Source organism: Tursiops truncatus, chromosome 15, assembly GCF_011762595.2.
Source record: "Tursiops truncatus isolate mTurTru1 chromosome 15, mTurTru1.mat.Y, whole genome shotgun sequence".
Lineage (NCBI taxonomy): Eukaryota > Metazoa > Chordata > Mammalia > Artiodactyla > Delphinidae > Tursiops > Tursiops truncatus.
Genome location: NC_047048.1, coordinates 76,654,897 through 76,660,971, shown reverse-complemented (window position 1 = coordinate 76,660,971; position 6,075 = coordinate 76,654,897). Strand labels below are relative to the sequence as shown.

The following is a 6,075-nucleotide window of genomic DNA, read 5'->3' as shown; positions in this document are numbered from 1 at the left end:
CGTGCGACATATGTATATATTTATGTTCATGAAGACAGTATAGTTTGATGGTTGCACAACATCACGAGTGAGCTCTGCCTCTTAATTATACACTTTAAAACAGTTAATTTCATGTTAGGTGAATTGCATGTCAATACAAAATAAAATGAGACAATCTCACCAAAAAAAAAAAAAACAGGATAATTAAGATTTGGAAAGCACTTTACAATTTACAGATTTTTTTTCTTCTATTTTTTAACATGCACTGTCTGGCTTAATCCTCATAGGATAGGACCCCTTTGGGATCCATGTTCTGAATATTCATCTCATTTCGTATCCAGGTGAGGGGACTCGACTCACCTAGAGTCACCCTCTAGTGACAGAATGAGAGACTTCGAAGTCCTGCTTTTCTCTAGTGCGCTTGCTCCATCAAAATGACAAACAACAGCCTAGTTTTCTACGTGTCGATTTACAGGTTTTCTGGATGCTTGTTTGCTTGCTCAGATGGTATTAGAGTGGGAAATGTGGCGCTTAGAAGCCAAGCAGATCTGTGCTGGGAGCTGCTAAGTACTTGCTCTGAGCCCCTCCCCCCCTACCGGCACCCCCTCCCCCTCCCGTGCTCATCTCCACCTGGGGCTGGATCTCACCCAGCCTCCCAGGGCTGCTCCAGAGCCAGCCCAAATGCAGTACATTATAAACATGCTTCATAGTGTATCTGTCATGCAGCCAGACCTCAGTAATGGAGCATTTTCACTTCTATGAGGATGGTTGTAATCGCTGTCATTTTTATTCCTATAAACGTGACGACATTGACCCACCATCAAAGGCAGAAAATTCTTTTCAATGTAGAATATGGTTCAGAGCGTCAGCAATTTTAATCTGTGTGCAGATTAAAGATGAACAGGAATATTTTTAAAATCACTTATTTGGGAGATTTTTACTCCCCTCACAGATGTAACTGTGAATATCTGTATGTCTGTGTAAGTATATACATATCCGTACAAGAAATTCCCATCACGGTAAAATATTATATGTTAGCCTAGGCGTGGAAGGAAAAACGCTGGAGAAACCCATGGTCTCTGGAGTGGGTGGGCTCATAGTCTTTCCTTTCCATGGAATATGTTTTGTAACGCTTGATTTTTTGTTTGTTTGCCTTCTTCATCCTATATCACCAGTCCGGGAAGCATGCCAGGCACAAAGTAGACCCCCCCATACATTTTTTGTGGAATGAACATATATAGCGAATATTTAGCCAGGAAAGCAATGAAGGGAATTACACAAAATAAGTTTTACGAAATCCCCGCTTTTATCGCAGTAAGGAAAATACCCTATGATAATATACTGGTCAAATTTCCAACAAAAGATGTATTTCCAACTTTATTTTTCACTCTCTTTTTTCTTAAGCCCGAACTGAAACAACAAAAGGCATGTTTTTTCAGAATCTATTAGAGGCACTGAGCTCCTGGTGGAACAAGCTGGATGGCTCTTGTCCTGGCTAAATTCTATTAGCAGAGGGCCACGCCGGTGGCTTTGCGTTGCCTCGCGAGCTTCAGACGGTTTCGACCGCACCTCCTGAAGTCCCTCTTCATGACATCATTCACATCTGTGGCGACTTAAGCCTCCTGTTTCTTTGAAAAAGGAATTTGAGAATATGAAGGGTTTATACTCTCTAAACTAATTAGCAGTGACCAGTAACTTGAGGAGGCCAACGTGCCCTCTAGGACACTCAGTTTACCTGGGGGTCTCGCCAGGTCCATCCAGCCATTTCTAGATACGTTACCAACGCCAGTGAGGGAGGAAAGGAGGCGTGCACGTTTTTAAAATAGAGAACTAATTAAGTGTAGTTCTTCCAAGATTTCTTTTTGTGTGATGTGACCTGGCAACCAAATGTAGCATCCGGTGTTTGAGAAATGGATTTTCAAGGAAAAGGTGGTGCTCTACGGAAAAAAGTTTAATTATATAAAGCAATTAGTGAGATGGATACATTAAAAGAGAAGACAATAAGTGGGTTTTCTTGCATAATTGTAACATACAAAATATGTATTTATAACATACATAAATAATATAGTGTGCTCCATCCTGATATGGAACAAACTTGAAGATATAGTAAATAAGGAAGTCCAGGTATAAAATGGTGTACATAAGAACTGAAATTCGAATGGCTAGGATGGCGAGAAAAGCCAGCAACTTCTACGTACCCACTGAACCCAAATTGGCATTTGTCATCAGGATCAGAGGTATCAGTGGTGTGAGCCCAAAGGTTCGACAGGTGTACAGCTTCTTCGCCTCCATCAGATCTTCAATGGCACCTTTGTGAAGCTCAACAAGGCTTCAGTGAACATGCTGAGAATTGTGGAACCGTACATTGCGTGGGAGTACCCCAACCTGAAGTCAGTAAATGAACTGATCTACAAGCGTGATTATGGCAAAATCACCAAGAAGCGAATTGCTCTAACAGATAATGCGTTGATTGCTCTACCTCTTGGCAAATACAGTATTATCTGCATGGAGGATCTGATTCATGAGATCTATACTGTTGGAAAACGTTTCAAAGAAGCAAACAACTTCCTGTGGCCCTTCAAATTGTCTTCTCCACGAGGTGGAATGAAGGAAAAGACCACCCATTTTGTAGAAGGTGGAAATGCTGGCAACAGGGAAGACCAGATCAACCGGCTTATTAGAAGGATGAACTAAGGTATCTACCATGATTATTTTTGTAATCTGGTCAGTTAATAAACAGTGACTGCTTTCAAATTGAAATTAAATAAATAAATTAAATTAAATGGTGTACTTAGTATAACAAAAAGCATATAGGTTTAGCAGCATCCCTGGACCACTAAATGCCAGAGGTACCCACCGCCCCCCCGAGCTGTGATAACCAAAAATATCTCCAGACAGTGTGAGATATCCCCTGCTTAAGATCATCCCTGCTTAAGAACCACTGGGCTAGGGAATTCCCTGGCAGTCCAGTGGTTAGGACTCCATGCTTTTACTGCCGAGGGCACGGGTTCAATCCCTGGTCGGGGAACTGAGATCTTGCAAGCTGCATGGTGAGGCCAGAAAAAAAAGAACCACTGTGTTAGACTGTGCAAGTCATCTGGTGACTGTTTTCCAGTTCTTCATCTCACCAGCTTTTGGGGAGATGCTTGCATTTCCTATAGTAACGATTAATGCACTGGGTAAACAACATGAGTGGATAACTTACAGATTTGTAGAAATGTTAATCCTGAAGTTCTGTCCTTCTTATAATCAATACTCTTGTTTTTTATGAATTCTCAACCATGGAAAAATTCTTAAAGACCTTCACCTCCCTCAGCTGGACTCTCCTTCCTCCTCCTAAAATATCCTCTTCTGCTTCTCCAGCCCTAACTCCAGGAAGTTAAAACACAACCATTTACCTGTTACAAATGACTAGCTAAAGTAATCCCCAGTCTTTATGGCCCCCAACTTTACTTCCGAAGAGTGTTTTTACCCAGCCCTAGAAAGTATTACTTTCTGCTTGAGTGTAATTAAAATCCCAGTCATCTATTCAAGAATGCCATGGCCAGTAAGATATTAATTGTGTCTTGGAGCTGGAAAGTATTCTTCCTAACAGGACTTAATGGAGCGTCAGATCCAAGAGACATTCATAATCATTGTCCCGTCCGGAAACATGACACTGGGGAGACTGGGGAGATGGATCATTCACTTTCTCTGTTTTAGGATTTAATGGAGGGTAAAGTTTTTTGTTTTTTTTTTTTTTTTTGCGGTACGCGGGCCTCTCACTGTTGTGGCCTCTCCCGTTGTGGAGCACAGGCTCCGGACGCGCAGGCTCAGCGGCCATGGCTCACGGTCGCAGCCGCTCCGCGGCGTGTGGAATATTCCCGGACCGGGGCACGAATCCGTGTCCCCTGCATCGGCAGGCGGACTCTCAACCACTGCGCCACCAGGGAAGCCCTGGAGGGTAAAGTTTTTAATCTACTTGTTGGGAGCTTAATATTTCTAAGAAAGAAAAGACGTCTTACAGTCTCAAGAGCCAGGCGGAAGTCTCTTTTTATTTTTTCGCTGAGTTTAAAGACATTTTCTGGGTTTTCTTATGGGAATTTATTCGTCATTACATTAATTCTAAACAACGTTCATTTTTCCCACTGTTCTTTACCAAATAGGCAGCACAAAAATTTATTTTTTTTAAAAAGGCACAAAGGAACAAAACAAATCATTGTGACTACCAACACCCAGGGAAGGCCACAGAGACATTGGGATGTGTCTGTCTTTTGCACACCTTCATGATGGTGAAACTCAGAGCAGAGCTCAGCATTGATTCTGGAATATCGGGGCCAACACCAGATCCGTGGAAGGCATTATATTCCTTAAGTGGATTCTGTTAGGAAGGCCTAATTCCCTAACCTGACTTAAAGTCTGAGCCAGATTCCAAGCCAATGTTTCAATGTTGTTGGGTCAGGATACCTTAGATAATCCTGTGTTGTTTTGGTGTCTGCGATTTCTGCTTGTCGGTTTCTGTCATTTGCATGTATGTGATTTATTTATTTAAAAGAGGTAGTCCATTCGCGGGATTGAATATTCAAAAGGTACAAAGGGCTGTGCAATAAAAACATTTGCTCCTCTTTTTCTGCAAGCACCGATTCCCGTCCCATCTCGGGCACCACTGTGAGTTTCTTGTTTATCTTCCTGGGGATTTGTATACATTCACAGGCAAAGGTTTTCACACTGTCTTTTTTATTGGTTGCTACAAATGAAGCATATTAGACACACTGATTTTTATCTGCTTTTTCCACTTATATATGCATCTTGGACATCGACCCGTATCATCAGTATTAGAGAAAGCTACCTACCACATTTTTTGAAATAGCTGCCTGGTATTTCAGTATACAGCTGTACTTAATGTTTTTAACCATTGACCAACTTACTGCCATTTACATGGTTCTACTCTTTTCTGTAATAACAATGCCACAATGATTATTTGTAAATACAAAAGCATAATGTAGCAACCGCCTGAATACCACCCGCACCATCTGAATTAAGAAAGACTCCTCTGGGGCTTCCCTGGTGGCGCAGTGGTTGAGAGTCCGCCTGCCGATGCAGGGGACACGGGTTCGTGCTCCGGTCCGGGAAGATCCCACATGCCGCGGAGCGGCTAGGCCCATAAGCCATGGCCGCTGAGCCAGCACGTCCGGAGCCTGTGCTCTGCAACGAGAGAGGCCACGACAGTGAGAGGCCCACATAACGCAAAAAAAAAAAAAAAAAAAAAAGAAAGACTCCTCTGCACTGCACCCCAGATTAAAAAGCTGCTCTAGAATTTTTTATTATTATTATTTTAAACTAACTTTTGTGGAAAGCTTTGTATTTACTAAGATAAGTCATTGTTATAGACTGAATGTTTGTGTCCCCCCCAAAATTCGTATGTTGAAATCCTAACCCCCAATGTGATAGTATTAGGAGGTAGGGCAGGGAATTCCCTGGCCATCCAGTGGTTAGGACTCTTTCAGTGCCAAGGGTGCGGGTTCAATCCCTGGTAAGAAGAGACACCAGAGAGCTTGCTTCCCCTCGCTGTGGTCCAAAGAGAGAATATGAGGATACAGTGAGAAGACAGACAACCATCTGCAAACCAGGAAGTGGGCCCTCACCAGACACCACATCAGCCAGCACCTGGATCTTGGATATCCAGCCTCTAGAACTGTGAGAAATGTTTATTTTTTAAGCCACTCAGTGTATGGTATTTTTGTTGTAGTAGCCTGCATTGACTAAGACTTTCAAATACTTGTTTAGCTCTAGAGACCCTAGAATTGAAGGAAAAAACTCTTATTGCAAGCTACATCAGTCAAGTCTCCTTCAACTGTGAGAGAAACCTAGCTCACATAGGCTTAAAATAGGAAATATACTGGATTACGTAACTGAAAAGGCAATTGCTGTCTGGTCTCGCTTCAGGCATGGCTGCATCCAGGTGCTCGGATACTGTCCCACAGGCCCTGCCTTCCTCTTAGGCAGGCTGTATGTGCGGGATCCTAAGGAGCTGCAGGCTTACATCCTCCCAGCTTCCAGTCCAACACCAAGAGGGTATATCCTCAGGGTTAGATCAGGAGTTCTAAACAAGAATTC

General features: G+C 42.7%; 1 pseudogene; it reads left to right on the top strand.

Moving 5' to 3' along the window:
• Positions 1-274: 274 nt before the first annotated feature.
• LOC101316960 (large ribosomal subunit protein uL30-like) lies at positions 275-4,585 on the top strand (annotated as a pseudogene).
• The last annotated feature ends 1,490 nt before the right edge of the window (positions 4,586-6,075 follow it).